This window comes from Protopterus annectens, chromosome 3.part0 (assembly GCF_019279795.1).
Source record: "Protopterus annectens isolate FY-2018-M chromosome 3.part0, PAN1.0, whole genome shotgun sequence".
NCBI classification, from domain to species: Eukaryota; Metazoa; Chordata; order Ceratodontiformes; family Protopteridae; genus Protopterus; species Protopterus annectens.
In genome coordinates this window covers 897243402-897259041 of record NC_056731.1, presented here as the reverse complement: position 1 = coordinate 897259041, position 15640 = coordinate 897243402, and positions in this window count along the sequence as shown.

The following is a 15640-nucleotide window of genomic DNA, read 5'->3' as shown; positions in this document are numbered from 1 at the left end:
CGGAGCCCATTGACTTTTACTCTATGCAATGGATGTTGGACATATGTCTCACTCTAACAACCATGGTCTGAAAAGGTGTATGACAATATTAGGCCAACAGGCCTTCCTGGAAACTGTGTACATCATGTACAGAGGGTTATGTCAGCTGGTGGATAGGTAAGTGTCTGACAGTCATACACTGGGAAGATAGCATTGGGAGACCTGTGCTGCAATGATGCCAGTCACTCGTAAGGTCATCACCCTCCATTATTGTCATACCCCATCTACCTATTTCCTCTCTGCAGTCACAGCCACTGTCAATGACCTATGACTGAGTACATTAGCAGCTGATTGCATATTGGGAGCTGTCACAGACTCCCACACAGAACCAGAAGTTATCCAGGATGGAGTAAGTCACAGTCTGTTGTTTTCTGAGCCACTGCCAAAGACTGCACAACACTATCCTGTGGGACATCAGCCACCCCTGCAAAATATTGTAGTGTCTGCACACTGCACACAGTTGAGCCATTACACATGGAGTTATGGTCACAAAGAGTAATGTGGCCTTTGACTCTCACTAGTCGGTAATATGTGGGGATGCATTCACTGCTGTACACCCTACAATGATAGATTTAGGATGTAAATCCCAGACTGTCACTGCTATACTGAATGTGGCAGTCATTACAGCTATCAGTGTGTGCAATGGCACCCTTGCTATGTCACTACACAGACATATTGTACAACTGTTGCATCCACACAAGTTCCATGGCACACCAATATACAGCATAGATAACATGTCTTCTGGAGTCCGTGTCACAACCATACATATGAAGTATTTCCTCTAAATGCTTTGGTGTGGATGTGTAGGACTCCATATACTGAGGTATCAAATCCTACTGTATACCACATGCATATCCATGACAGGACTAACACATATCTTATCTGTTCTACATGCCTGCAGCATCACTGTGGTATACATAGTACATGCTGGAGAGACAGGCATATAACACAGACCGTATGTTGTACATGAAACAGGCCCCTCATGCATGTGAGGCACACATCTGCTGTGACACAGCATGTGCAGTTTACAAAATGGGATGAAGAACATGACAATCATAATGGGTGTTGGGCAACTGTCTGTACTAGACACGTGATATTTGTAGATGGGTCATCTCTGTCACCACAGCTTATAGATGTGAAATTTCCCAAAGCCCTGGTAACACTTACCAAGGGTTACAGAGCAGACCCATTCACAGATTATGGAAACACAAGTATGCTGAATGCCACCATTATCCTTCTTAGCCTGTTATACCCATATGAACCCATGGAGCCATGCACTTATAGTGTTGTATCTTGCTGATGACATATTTCTGCTGTGCTGACATGCCATCCTGTGCTGTTTTAATGCTGTTGTGCATCCATAGGCTACCCCAAAACACTCTTGAAACAGAAACAGAAACAGGTCCATGGCACACCTATTATCATGTAACTATACAGCCATTATAACATCATACAACATAAGGCACACAAAAGTATATGGTGTACTCTTGACAAATGCTAGCATACAGTATCTGTTGTTAGCCACTACAAGTGGCATGGCAAAACAACATTGCATTACACAAGTACATGTCAACTAATATAGTCACCCTGTGTGTCAGACACATAGCTTCATTTCCCTGCATTGATGGTAAGAATGACAGGGATGTGGCACAGGTAACATCACTTGAACAGGCTCTTGTGTGGTGGTGCAGGAGGCTTAGGCTGATCCAAATGGTTGACAGCATGTGTGTGAGTCCGGAAGGGAAGCAGGTAAGATGGACCATGGAACGGTGGTATGTGTGTCTGTAGGTGACCTGCATTTGACAGTAGTGTGTGAGTGAGTGCGTGTGCACAGTCAAGCTCGGTGCTAACCCTACATGTGTGTATGTTGAACAGCTTTGAACAGTACATGGTAGAATTGACAGTTTACCTTCTCCAGCCCCGAACATGGGATCTGCCCTGCCAGGCATTGCATTGGCACCTCCATGCCCAAGGTCAGAAGCAATGCTAGTACCTGATGGTGACTGCTGCCTGCTGAGGCTGTGTCCCCCACAGGAATACCCAGGACCATGAGCCTATAGCCCGCCATGTTATGGTGTGGACAGCACACTCCCCTCTGTAGTGCTGGATGTACTGCCACTACTGGAGCATGATTGTGCACTGCCACATGGACACTCAGCAGATGGGGTTGCTGACCTACTTCCACGATTCTGACATTGAACTCCAACCACACATTCCAGCACAGATAATGTGCGGTCCAAGACAGACACTGTCTCAGCTCACCTTCTGTCCACTGCATCAGTAAAACGATACAGGGTGTCCGCAGTGCTGTAGAGGCAGTCATGGATGTTAAACTGTACTGCGGCCATAACCCTTAGCATACATCTGGTGTTCCATTCAGAATGTGCCTGTGCCTCCATGATGGCCCAAAATATGCGCATGTGACCCACGATGTGACAGCTGCAATAGGCAGTGGACAGACAGCAGACCTCCTACAAAGCATCCCTGTCAATCCACCTTTGTGGGACCTCACCAGATCTCTTGCTATGGTCAGTGTCTACACTCACTGGAACCATAGTTGCCACACTTTCCTGTTTAATGTCCCTGTGCTCTGACTGTCCAATATCTGTGGCCTCCAGGGACAGGGTGTGTATGGGCATACTGACTGTGTGCAGTGACAGAAGAGGGATGTCTACCTCTGGGACAGATTCATCCCCCAGCACCCCTACCTGTGCCTTATGGTGGCCACCATCATTGTCAGAGTCCAAAGAGACACTGACATTGGGTTGTGTGGTACAGAGACCAACCCCCCCCCCAGTTACCTGTGATAAAGAAAAAAGCAATACATGAATACCTGCACTATTGTGTATGAAACATCCGCCAATACTCATAATAACAAAGACCCACAACTGGATTAGCGGTCAAATTTTTCCTCTCCACTTTCATCCAAAATAGACTTCCTCAGAACAAAATACACATTCAGCTCAAGATCTATATAACAATCACTTCAAGTAAATCAAGTCAAGCATGACCAGTACAATTTGCCTTTTAATTAAGCAATATGACACTATACTTGATAAAGCAAAACATAAAAACCCATTACACCTATCTTAACAAATATATTGAAATACACATTTCACTGCCTAATTTAATGTCCTTTCAACCTTTTGTTTTTTAAAAGGCATTTTAAAGTAAATGCCTCATTTAAACCATGAGGCTTTTCTTTTCTTAACTGTCACTGCCAAAGTGTTTCTATTTGTTCAACTACACTCCTGTGATTACCCCTCTAAGATCCTTATGTACCTGTTCCAGAATGGAAAATAAAAACATTCTACCTTGTTTATACAAGGCATTATGCTTAAATAGGGCATTATTCTGGCCCTTAACATTAATAGAATATAAATGTTCCTTAACAAAAATAATGTCATTCTTACCAGGAGCAGTACCATGGCCTTGGTCAGTACCTGAGAGACCTGTGAAAAGTTCAGGGTGAGGTAATGTCAGTACCAATGCATGTTGCAGCAAAACAAGGAAATACATCCATATATCTCACATTTACAGTACCTACTGTGTTACTTGTTGTATTGGTCACATTCTGAGTATGAGAGTATAAATGAGGTAAAACTCTCCCTCCCCAAAGAAATAAGACCTGACTCCCATGTAAAAGTATGTACAGCCTGACACACTGACTGCTAGTATTACAATGCTGATCACAGTAAGTCTACCTGCATGGTCCTCTGTTGTGGTAACTGTGGCAACCACTTCCATGATGTATGGTGTGATGGATGCCTGTGAGATGTAGTGTGTACCTAGGTTTGCCAGGAATTCCTCAGTGGCCATGAATGGTTGTTCTGCTGCAGGCCCTAAATCGGTGATGATACGATTCATGGCTACATCTGCTGCCCTTCGTTATGCAGCATTGCTAATGTCTGTTGCTCAGTGTTGAACCTGCTCATATGTCCTGCCCTGATGGCCCATGCCAGTCACATCATGGACAAGGCCTGCCCACAATGCAGCCTGCTGTTCCTGTTTTGCTTCCCCGTGGACAGTAGGATCTGAAGATGTTGCATAGTCCTTCCAGTATAATTTCATTTTTTGAATCAGAGAAGGGTGCATGGCATCTATGATACATGATGGTTGAAAGACAATAAAAGGGGAACACATTGCAGGATCACATATGTGGAAGTAAATTATGTAGAGATACAGCAAGGACAAATGGCACTATCAACTGCTTGCTCACACATATCATACTCCACAGTTTTCAAACATACTAAGTGTGTGGATACAAGTGAGATAGTAGCAATAGTCAGGTATTCCCATGTGTGCCATGACAGATACTGCTGTATGATCATACACCCAACACTCGGGTCTACTGTAGTGTGTCTCTTATGGGCAATGCCCTGATAATACATCATAGGAACAGTGCCACACAATTAGCAGTGTGCTATTACAACCACTACAAAGGGACAGTCCAACAAAACCAGTGTGCCACAATGACAAAAGACAATGCACCCTTGATGGATAGTACATCCTGTGTAGGTGCAAGGCAGCAGGAGATCAATGGCGTGTCATTATCACAGGTCTACGACAGACTTAATGCTGTATTCCCTATTCCGTATACGTCTAGTCACCTATCTGCATCCTGTTGTACATAAAATCAGTTACATGCCTGATGGAGTGCAGTACTCCTTTGTTGATATGTGGTGATAGTAAAGTTTTCACAAAGGTGTGCTCTGTGTGAGGAAAATCTAATGCAGACTGGTTCCCCATAACCAGCTGCTTGCCTTTTAAGCATGCTTCTCATCAGCAGGTGATTGCCTCTAAACAAATCTGTGGGTCTGAAATGCTAATTGCAGCTAACACAGTTGTTTTGCACTATCAGTAGGCAATGACATCCAACCACTGCATAATATATAAGGCATTCATGTAGATTAGGCCCCTTTCTGATATGTTGTGCTGCACATTACTGGGGTAAGGAAACTACATCATCATAGAGAGTAGGTCTGTAGCAGAAACCTTACCATAGAGATGCTTGTGTTACAAGCTGCAGCTGCTGCTGCTGGTCATAGGCATAGACAGAGAGTGTGAACACTTTGGAGGACAACAACCTATAAGGAGTAACTGTGGGAGCTGTATCAGCCTTTTTGTAGAGGCAAAGCCCGAGGGATGCTACCCTTTCCTCTCCAATTAAGGCATGTGTTTAAGGAAATATGTTAGGCAACAGTATCACTAACAGAGTACTAGGCAACATGTTTGTTGTGCCCTTGGGTAAGATGGGGCATAAATATAAGAGTATGTCCCCCATAAGGGCAAATGCCAGGCAAAGTGTTTCAGTCTGGTAGTAATTTGCAACATGTATGAGGGCAGGCCTTATTACAAGCAATGACTTCCAATCTGTATGTTAACTCTGCAGCTGTGATAATCTGTACAGTAACTTTGGAATAATTGTGTGGTGCACTGAGTTATTAGTGGCCCTCATTTGCAGTATCTGCGTTGACATTCTGTGTGAATGCATATTAATGGATGATGTGACACTTTATGCACATATGGTTTTTGCTATAAGGATATGTGAAGTGTGTTCCTACTTGCAGGCCTGTGACCTCCATCAATGAAAATCAGACATGTCATTTGAAATGCATTGTGTGGATAAAGACTGCATGACTCAGTCATCAATTGCTACCGTCACAATACTGTAAATTCACTTGTACACATCACTGGATTTGAACCCAGGAGTGTGTATGGCAAAATGTACTATTTACAAGGTGATTAACACACTGAGCTACTGAGACACAGGTGAAACAGGTGTAATTGCAAGATATATGTGCACACATACAGGCTGTGACATATATTTTCTACATCCATCAGTAAGTGCATGGCTTTATATGGATGTATTTCTGCACCTGGGTCCCAGATGAACATGTATTTTGCCATTAATGCCTTAGCAGGTGTCTTTCTATGTGTTGTTGTTGAAGGGCACATTTACCTGCTATCACAGGCCTCATTTACATCCATGTTTTATGTAATTGGCTTTCTAGTGATATACTATTGCACCAGACTCTAAGGTACAGTCCCATTTTTAATCTTTTTTATTTAATTACATTTTAATCAAGTTTGCATGACATGCAACATTGTGCAGCTCTGCTGAAACATGCTTAATTACTGTTAATGGCAATTACTATGTTTTCTTTAAACTACCTGTTTTAAGTAAGAGTTGTGTGGTGTGGCAGGTTAATGCAGTGGTCTGCAGGTGCAATGGTCTTGTGTTTGAAACATGGGATAAGTGTTTATTTTGTAAGAGTGAATTACAAGTTTAAAAATACATATAGTCAATATAGCTCTATTTACCTGAGCTGAGCAAAGCTGCAAGATGTGGCATGCTGCACAGCAATGCTCTAAAAATATAAAGAAGAGAAAAATGAGGAGATAAGAAGGTGGTGAAATGTGGTGACAGCAAGAGGGGGGAACATAGTGAAAGGCAGGAATGGATGTGTAGGAAGAGTGTAGGAAAGAACCATAGCTATCCATTTCTTGTACAGCAACAACTGTGCACTTTGACAAAATGTGTACATGAGTTTGAACTCTCAACCTCAGAGAGAGGGGTGAGGACAACATAACTGCATTGTCAAGCCAATTGGACCAAATTATGTGATTATGTGTGTCCAGTGGACACATGTGTAAAATGGAGAACTATGAATGGGACAATTTTTTTTTTATTTTTTTTTTTGAGAGCGGTGCTCATTAAGGTGAGAGTGGAATGTTGGGGAAGGGACATAGATACGTATGAGGGAGGCAAGTTGGGTAGGTGAGGATGCATTTACAGACAGATAAGACAGACAAAAGAGCAGACAGGGGTGGTGTGACACATGAGGGGGGTGAACACATTGGATAGGGAGGGTGTTGTGGAATCCAAGTCCCATGTTCCTCCAGATGGCAGCAGCATGACTCACATCCCCACCCATGGGACTGTTGGCACTGCTCCTTCACTGTGCTGAGGGTGGCAGTGCTGGAAGCTGGGCATCGGAGCAAGGCTGCCCCACCAGGTCAGCCACCATCTCCTCAATCCAGTGCAGGCAGTGGTCCCATTTTCAGTGGAGGCCCGGGGAGAAAAGCTCCACAATACAAAGTTACATCACATAATGAATTACAAAGAAAAATATTTGCATTACAATCAATAGGTAGTATTACAAACAACAGGTAGAATTACAGTCAGACAGGTATCATTCACTAAAACAACAAAGATAATGAATTGTCCAGGAGGAGGGGAAGCATAGAGTATAATAGCTGGATGTTAATATTAGTTACATTTATAATCTAGGTCTATGAGAGAAGTTAGAAAGGTATGAAGGTTAGCCAGGAGAGAAGGAGAAGGAGAGCTTGGGAGGTATGGGATGAAGAGTGCAGTTACATTTTCTGTGAAGAAATAGGTAAGAATGAAGTTGTGTTTTGAAGGTGTTTAGGTTGTCACAGGTCCTCAGTGTAGAGGGCAGGGCATTCCATTTTTTAGCTAGGGGAAAGGAGAGTAGAAGCTTACCAGCTGGACGCTTGGGTTTGTGGATGGTTATAAGGTTTTGGTGAGTAGATCTAAGGGGTCTGAGGGGGATATATGGTTGTAGAATATTAGATAGTGTGGGGAAGCTAGTAGGTTGAAATAATAATTTGTGGGCTGTGACAATTTGGAGGAAGTCAATTTGATTGGGGAGTTCAAGCCAATTTAAAGACTGAAGGGAGATGCAGTAATGAGAGAAGGATTTTGCCTTGGTAGCGAATCTGGAGATTTTATTATAGCATACTTCCAGTATGGAGGTGAGGGTAGAAGAAAAATTAGTAAGCAGAGGAGCGCCATACAAAAGAGAGGGGAGGAGATAGTTGGTGGCCAAAGTATGTCTAGTAGAGGGAGAGAGGAAGTGGTTGTTTCTGTACAGTAGGCCGACTTTTATGTGGGTTTTCTTGATGTTAAGTTGTATGTGTATATTGAATTTTAAGTGTTCATCGATGGTGACCCCCAGAAGATTGGCGGAGGGAACAATGTCGATAATGGAGTTGTTAAGGCTGGTAATTTCAAATGAGTTTTTATCAGTGGGAGTGGATTTTGAGGGAGTGAATAGAAGAATCTTAGTTTTGTTAGCATTAAGTGAGAGGTGGTTTAGGTGCATCCAGTTTTCAGTGGTTGAGAAGGCAGTTTGAGTTAGAGACTGGAGATCTGTTAGGTTAGAGGTGCAGCAGATCAAAGTAGAATCATCTGTGTATTGGACAATTTTGGTATTGGGACTGGCTTTGTGGAAATCATTAATGAAGATGTTAAATAGCAAAGGGCCAAGTATGGAACCTTGGGGTACTTCTGTGGGGGTGGGAAGGAAGGTGAAGGAGGCTTGGCCCAATTTCATGGCTTGGGACCTGTCTGAAAGATAGCTGAAGAACCAGGAAAGAGTTTTTTGGGAGATGTTGAGATTAGATAGATGGTTTAATAGATGGGCGTGGGAGATGGTATTGAAAGCTTTAGATAAGTCTAGCAGAACAGACAAAACTATGTTACCAGAGTGTCGAGCTGAATTGACAGAGTGTAAAAAGGAGAAAAGGGCTGTGTTGGTATTGTGTCCAGGGCGGAAGCCATGTTGGGTAGGAGGGAGTAGCTGGTGTTTGGTCAAGAATGGCATGAGCTGCAAGTGTATGCATTTTTCAAGAAGTTTAGAGATTGGTGAGAAGATGGCTATAGGGTGGAAATTGGATACGTTACAGTTTTTGCCACCCTTGTGGAGTGGAAGAATAAATGCAGAACACCATAGTTTGGGTACATAGGACTCAAGTAGTGATCTATTTATCAGAATGCTGATAGGGAGAGCAATACTGTCTGAGGCAATGTTTAAGAAGGAGGAACGAATGTTGTCTGGGGCATTTGTGCAAGGTTTAAGTTTGGAGAGAAGTTTTTTTATAAGGTAGGTGGATACAGGTTTAAGTTCAAAAGTAGAGGGTGTGGGAAAAGAGGAGGAGGAAGCTTGGGCAGAGGGGGCTAGGGGGTTGTTGTTGTTGGGGAAGGTTTTGCTTAGCTCAGCAATAGAAGAGGTGAAGAAGGTGTTGAAAAGTTTGACAATTTTGTGGTCAGATTTGCTAGTATCAGGACACGAGTTATTTTTTGTACCAGGCTTGAGAAGGGAATTAATAGGGTTCCAGAATTGTTTGGGGTTTTTTGCATGATTTATTTGGAGATGGGTGTAGTAGGATTTTTTTTATCTTTAATGACTTGTTTTTTGGCTAGGTTTCGCAGCTGTTTATATTTAAGTAAAAATACAGGCTATTTATGTTGGAGATAGCTTTTCCAGGATTTGTCTCTTTGTTGCATAATTTTCTTGGTTTCTTTGGTTAACCATGGGGCAGTCTTGGCTTTATCTCTTTTTGTTCTTATTGGAGCTATGGAGTTTAGGACAGTTAGGAATGTAGAGTTGAAATAGTCAACAGCTTTGTCTAGAGGTATGGTTTTTAGTGGGTTCCAGTTAGTGAACTTAAGGGAGTCAGAGTGGGTAGAAGGGTTAAAGTTAGTAAGGTCACGAGTAATTAAGAGTTGGTGGGAATGTGAGGAAGAGGATGTAGCTCTATGGGTGAAGGCAGGGAGGTGGTCTCCTAATGGGTCAGGAGTGACACCAGAGTTTGTGGTTCTGTTAGAGTGAGATACCAGGATCCAGTCTAGGATGGAGCCTGGGTGGTTGGTCTTGTTGGGCCGAGTAATGGAGTTAATGAGTTGAGTGAAGTTGAAGAGATTGATTGACATGGTGGGATTAGGGTCAATGATTTTTTGCCAGTCAATATTTACATCTCCCATAATGTAGGTTTCAAGTTTAATAATAGAGGAGGTCCAGGAGAGGATGTCTTCCAAGGTATTGGTGTTGTTTCTAGGAGGAATATAAAGGGAGATGATGCAAATTCTTTTATGGTCATTTAATTTTAGAAGGCCAGTTACTAGTTCAGCATTATTCAAGGAAGGGATAGGATTAGGGAAGGGAGTGATGGATAAGTGGTTGGAGTAGATTAGAGCTACACCACCACCTCTTTTACTTAGGCAGTCATATCAGAGAGATTGATATCTGGGGGAAGGAATTCTGAGTTGGTTATGTGTGGCTTTAACCAGGTTTCAGAGATGACTACTATGCCAGGTGAATTATGGTTGAGCCAGGCATGAAAGAGGGTAAGCTTATTAGCTAAGCTTTGGATGTTGATTGTGAGGAATTTGAGGTATTTACTGATGGGTTTATTGCTGGAGCTAAGGTTTTTTGTTTGAGAAATGTTTGGTCCAGGGTTGGGATGAATGTCGCCTGCTAAGCAGAGGTAAGAGAGAAGTGGAATAAGTTTGTTAGGATTGTGTTTGGTTAGGAATGGATGGTAGGGAGTGGGTTTAGGTTTGTAGAATTTAGTAGGGATTTGGAAGAGTTTTAATTTTAATAGAAGGGTGGGGTGAAAGGGAGTTAAAGAGGCAGAGATATTGTGGAAGTGATTTGTAAGGTGAGGGTGTGGAGGTAGAGGTGTAGGGTGTAGGTGGAGGTTGGTATAAGAAGTGGCATGGTACAGAGGAAGTAGAATGAAGAGTAGGAGTGATGTAGGGGTAAGGATTGTAGTAGGAAAAGTGAGCATCATAGATGTAGTCTGATGTGAAGTGAAAATATGTTTAGGTCAGAGAGAATTAGGTAGGGCTGGTGGGTGGGGAGGAGGTGTGCTGTATAAGGTGTGGTTGGTGGAGAGGGAGGTAGTTTGGGGGGAATATGAGTAGCAATGTTGTGCGAGGATTGGTTGGTGCAAGAGGGAGGGAGGAAGTATGGGATGACAATAAATGTAGGAACCCTGGGGGGTGGGCGAGAATTTTGGGCAGGGTAGGGGAGCGGTGTGAGCCTGCAGGGCGAACAGAGCGGGATAGAGCAACAGGGCAGAAGAGTCCAGCTGAAAAAGTATCAGCCACTGCAGGTTAGAGCAGAGGTAAGTAGGTAAAAGTACTGTAAGACTGAGTGGAAACAAATTAGAGTTTGAGCAACACAGGGGAAAAGAAAAATATATGGGGAGTTATGTACCTTAGTTAGTTTAGAAAGGATGGGGAGGTTACCAAGTGTAGGGAAAGTAGAGTAAAGTTAGGGGAAGAGTGTGGCTTTAGAAGTATTTAAAGGTAAAGTTGGATATGAAAAGATAGAATTAAACAGGCAAAAGACAGAATCGTTCTGCCACCTAGTGGAGAAAGGAGAAATGGCAGGCAGAGAAGGATAGGGAGAAAAATTAAGCAAATGGGCAAGTCACTTAAGGTAAAATAAATAAATAAATAAATAAAAATAATAAGAGGGTAAGTCTCCAATGGGATGCAATAGATGGGATAAGAGGCTGGAGGTCAGCAAGTACCAGTGTGAGAGTGGAGTTGTAGCGGTCTGCGGTAGGCTGCTGAGTCGCACACACTGAGGGACAGGCAAACAAATAAGGATGTTTAGATAATTGATTCTGGTGTAAGGCTACATACATTTACTGAGAAAATAGGTAAGGGAGTCCACACTGAGGTTCTTTTCTGGTAAGCCCAGGCTATTGAGCAGGAAAAGTCCAGGTCAACCGACGGAGCTTTTGCAGGAGGAAGTCCATATATTCAGGAGGTTGAGAGAGACCTTCAGGAGTGGAGTACTGTAATGAGAGGGGAAAAACAAACAAAATGTAAGTATTAAGGGAGAAGAGAGGAAGAGGAGGAATTTACGTAACAGACAGTATAGGAATTAGTGTAGATATGGAGGGATGTATGAAAGAAGTAAGGATAGATCTAGAACAAGGGTATATTTGAGTGAGAGTTAAACTGATGGGAAAAGATAGAGAAAACAGTTGTTGAAAGAGAATGCAAGAGAAGGCAGGGAGAGATGCAGCATATAAAGTCTTATTTTACTACTATCATCTAGTACAAGCCCAAGTCAAATGCAGTTATACAATTTAGATGTCTGGTAAAGGGAGCAGAGAATGCAGTTGTACAATATCAATTACAGGTGGACTGATACATTTAAAAAAGATGTATTGTACCTCTACAAATTATTTAAAAGGATGCCTAGGCAATTCTGTTTGTGAGGTATATTATGAACTGTATGTGAATACAGAATTAATTCAGTCAGAGCAAAGATATACCATAAACTGAAAGCATAAACAAACAGGTAGAAAAAGTCAGAAAATTCATAGCAGAACCTATCAGCCATGTAGATAAAATGACTAGGCACTATATAACTATCAGCTATGTAATAAATTATTAGGCAATATATAACTATTAGCTAAATAAAATTATTAGGAACTATATAATTATCAGCTAAGTAATAAATGACTAGGCAATGTATGACTATTAGCTAAATAAAATGATTAGGCTCCATATTAAAAGATTCCTCAAATGGAGAATGTATCATGAACTGTAGGAGAAACACATCAATTCAGATAGAGCATATAAAATGTATATATTGCAAATAACTATTAGCTGTGTAAGAAAAAGGACCAGGCACTATGACAAAGATATGACTGTAGAATCGGGTAGTCCCAGTCACAGCTATTGGGTTCTCATATGTTAATACTAAATCATCCATAATAATAAATAACAATAATAAATAAATGAAGATAAGGGGTGTGGAGAGAGAGAGAGAGAGAGAGAGAGTCCATCACTGACAATGCAGACTATATCCCTGAAAACACTGATACTAAATACTCTACAGGCGTGTAGTGTTAGTTCTGAGTACAGTGAATACAATTCTCCATACAGCTGATATAGCATGTACATATCTTTCAAGCTGTTAGCATGGGTCAAGGTGGGCCATGCAATAACAAATGCAGGTACACTACTACACAGAATACTTTTACATAATGTGGAGTTATTCAACTACCAAGGTATTCTGTAAGCAAATTTGATAATACACTGCATTCCAGGTAATCATTTTTCTGGTAATCATGTAACAGATAGTTTAATCAGTTTTAAATACACTACATGAAAGCATGACACTTGAGAGGCATGTTTGTGTACAGTATATAAACTAGACATCCTTCATGCCTTAGTTGGCAGGCATGGAAATAAAACCCAATAGCTATGACTGCAGGGGACATCTGCAAAAATGTAACTTCAATGGTATTGCTAACTGTCTGTAAAATGTTAGCACAATTATATCTTTTTATAACATAGGCTACCTCAGCCATATACCATATACCATTTGTTCCTGGAGTGGGAGAAAAAGAGACCATTATGTGACTGAATTTGTTTTGCACTTTAGAACTATTACAGTTCTATACTTGACTGCAGTGACAGTAGAACACACATGCATGGAATATGGCCATAATGCATTTATTAAAACAGATTTCTCTAGGAATTAATGATGCTGCTTAACACATTATTGGTATTTCTTCTAAATGTCTGTGAAGTCCACACAATATCTGCCCATAGACTGGGCCACCTCAGCCGTAAACTTTTTTACCCGAAGTAGGAGGAACAGCGAGCATTATGTGACTGATATTGGCCTGGAGACAGTCTTGGACCATACTATGAGTTAAACAATACAGTTTGCAGGCCATTACTTTGCATTCTACAGCTATTATAGTGTTACACTTGACTGCAGAAACCTTACCATAGACAACTAATGCATACAGCTCTACTGCAATGGTTATGACAACAGAATCCTGCTGTACATGATTTTGCTTACTGTTATTGGTAGTGTTTATTGTAATACAGTTGTTATTGTTCATTTATTGCACTACAGCTCTACTTGCCCATTTATTGCACTACAGTTTTTATTGTGTAAACCTTATTGCAGTAAATGCTTTACTCTTAGGTTCATAGGTTCATAGGTTTATACTAGGCTATCTGCCCTAAGGCATTTATAAGCCTAGCCCAAATTTTTGTGGCTTACGCCACCCCTTATATGAAAAAATACTGTGCCCATTAGTTTGTTGTGCCTCTGTCCAGCAGTGACACAGAGATGATTCCCGGGGTAAACCTACGATCTCCCATCCACAGGTCAAGATTTCTCTTAAACAGAGCCAGCGAGGTGCTCTGCCTCACATGGACCGGGATTTTATTCCACAGCATAGGGAGTCTCTGAGTGATAAATCTATCCCTCCAGCACGTCCTATTTATATCCGTGCTAAGGTTTAAGTCGCTTGCTCTAGTGGTTTTGGTGAATTTGGATTTTTTGAGGTGGAGCATGTCCATTAATTCCGGGTTGGACATGGCCTTGTATGTCAGGCACATGTCACCTCTGAGCAGACGGTATGCGACTGAATAGAGCTGGAGTTTCTTCAATCTGGCAGCATATGACAGATTTTGGAGTCCCTTTATCCTTTTGGTGAGGAACTTTTGGGGTCTCTCCAATTGCTGCAGATGTCGGGTGAGATACATCCCGAATGGGGCATTGTACTCGATCATTGGTCTGATAAGTGAAGAGTACAGGGGAACAATGACCTCACTAGATCTGGATGTGAATCCCTTCATGATCAGGTGGGCAATGTAGAAGGTCTTTCTAACCACTTTAGCAACGTGAGTGTCAAAAGAAAGGCCACTGTCAACCTGGATCCCCAGGTCCCTGATAACCTCTTCTGTGCTTAGTGGATTGCCACCTATATGGTAGCTTGGGGTTACCTTGTTTTTCCCGAAGGGTATGACTATACATTTTTGGCGTTTAACTTCAGGCCATGGCTCTGGCACCAGCTATCTGTTTCCGTGAGTCCCTTCTGAAGGATATCCGTGTCCAATGCACTTTCCACTATGGCCCAGTTTGCAGTCGTCTGCAAACTTTGTCAGCCAAAGTCCTCCCATGTTGGCCTGTACTTCTGAGAAGTAGATGCCGAACAATAGGGGGCCAAGGACCGAACCCTGTGGGACACCACTTGTGACCGGCTTGGAGTCTGACATAGCGCCAGCAACTCTAACCCTGTGGGTTCTGTCCTTAAGCCAGTTTGCAACCCATCTTGCGACATATGGGTTTACATTTAAGCTGGTAAGTTTTTCTACAATACCCGAGTGGGGTATTGTGTCGAAAGCCTTTGCAAGGTCAAGGTAGGCTGTATGGACTGCCTTTCCCTCATCAATGGCCTTGGTGACTGTTTCGAAGAAGTCGACCAAGTTCAAAAGGCATGATCTTCCCTTAACAAAGCCAAACTGGGTCGGGTCCAATGTCTGCAAGTCCCCTATATCTTTGTTTATGAGCTCCATTATGATCCTCTCCATAGCTTTGCAGACTAGACTTGTTAAGCTTATGGGTCGGTAATTACCAGGGTCCGTAGAGGCACCGCCTTTGTGGAGTGGGACCACAGTTGCCATACGCCACTCCTTGGGCACGTATCCTGTGGTAAGGCTGAGATTAAACAGCTGCCTTATGTGCGGGTTTAATTCCTCATTTAGCTTGTGTAGCACACAGCCGGGGACACCATCCAGTCCCATTGATGCTGTGTTTTTAGCTTTAGAGAGAGCAGCTTTCACCTGCGCATTTGAGATGTCTGGGAGGCTACACTCCGCTGGGATAGTTATCTCTCCTTTAGGGGGCGGGAGGGGGGTGAAGTTTGCACTGAACCTGTCTGCCAGTATGTTGGCAATGTCTGTGGGTTCAGTGATTTTTGTATCATTTTGGACTAATTCTGAGCATATCTGGGAGTTTCC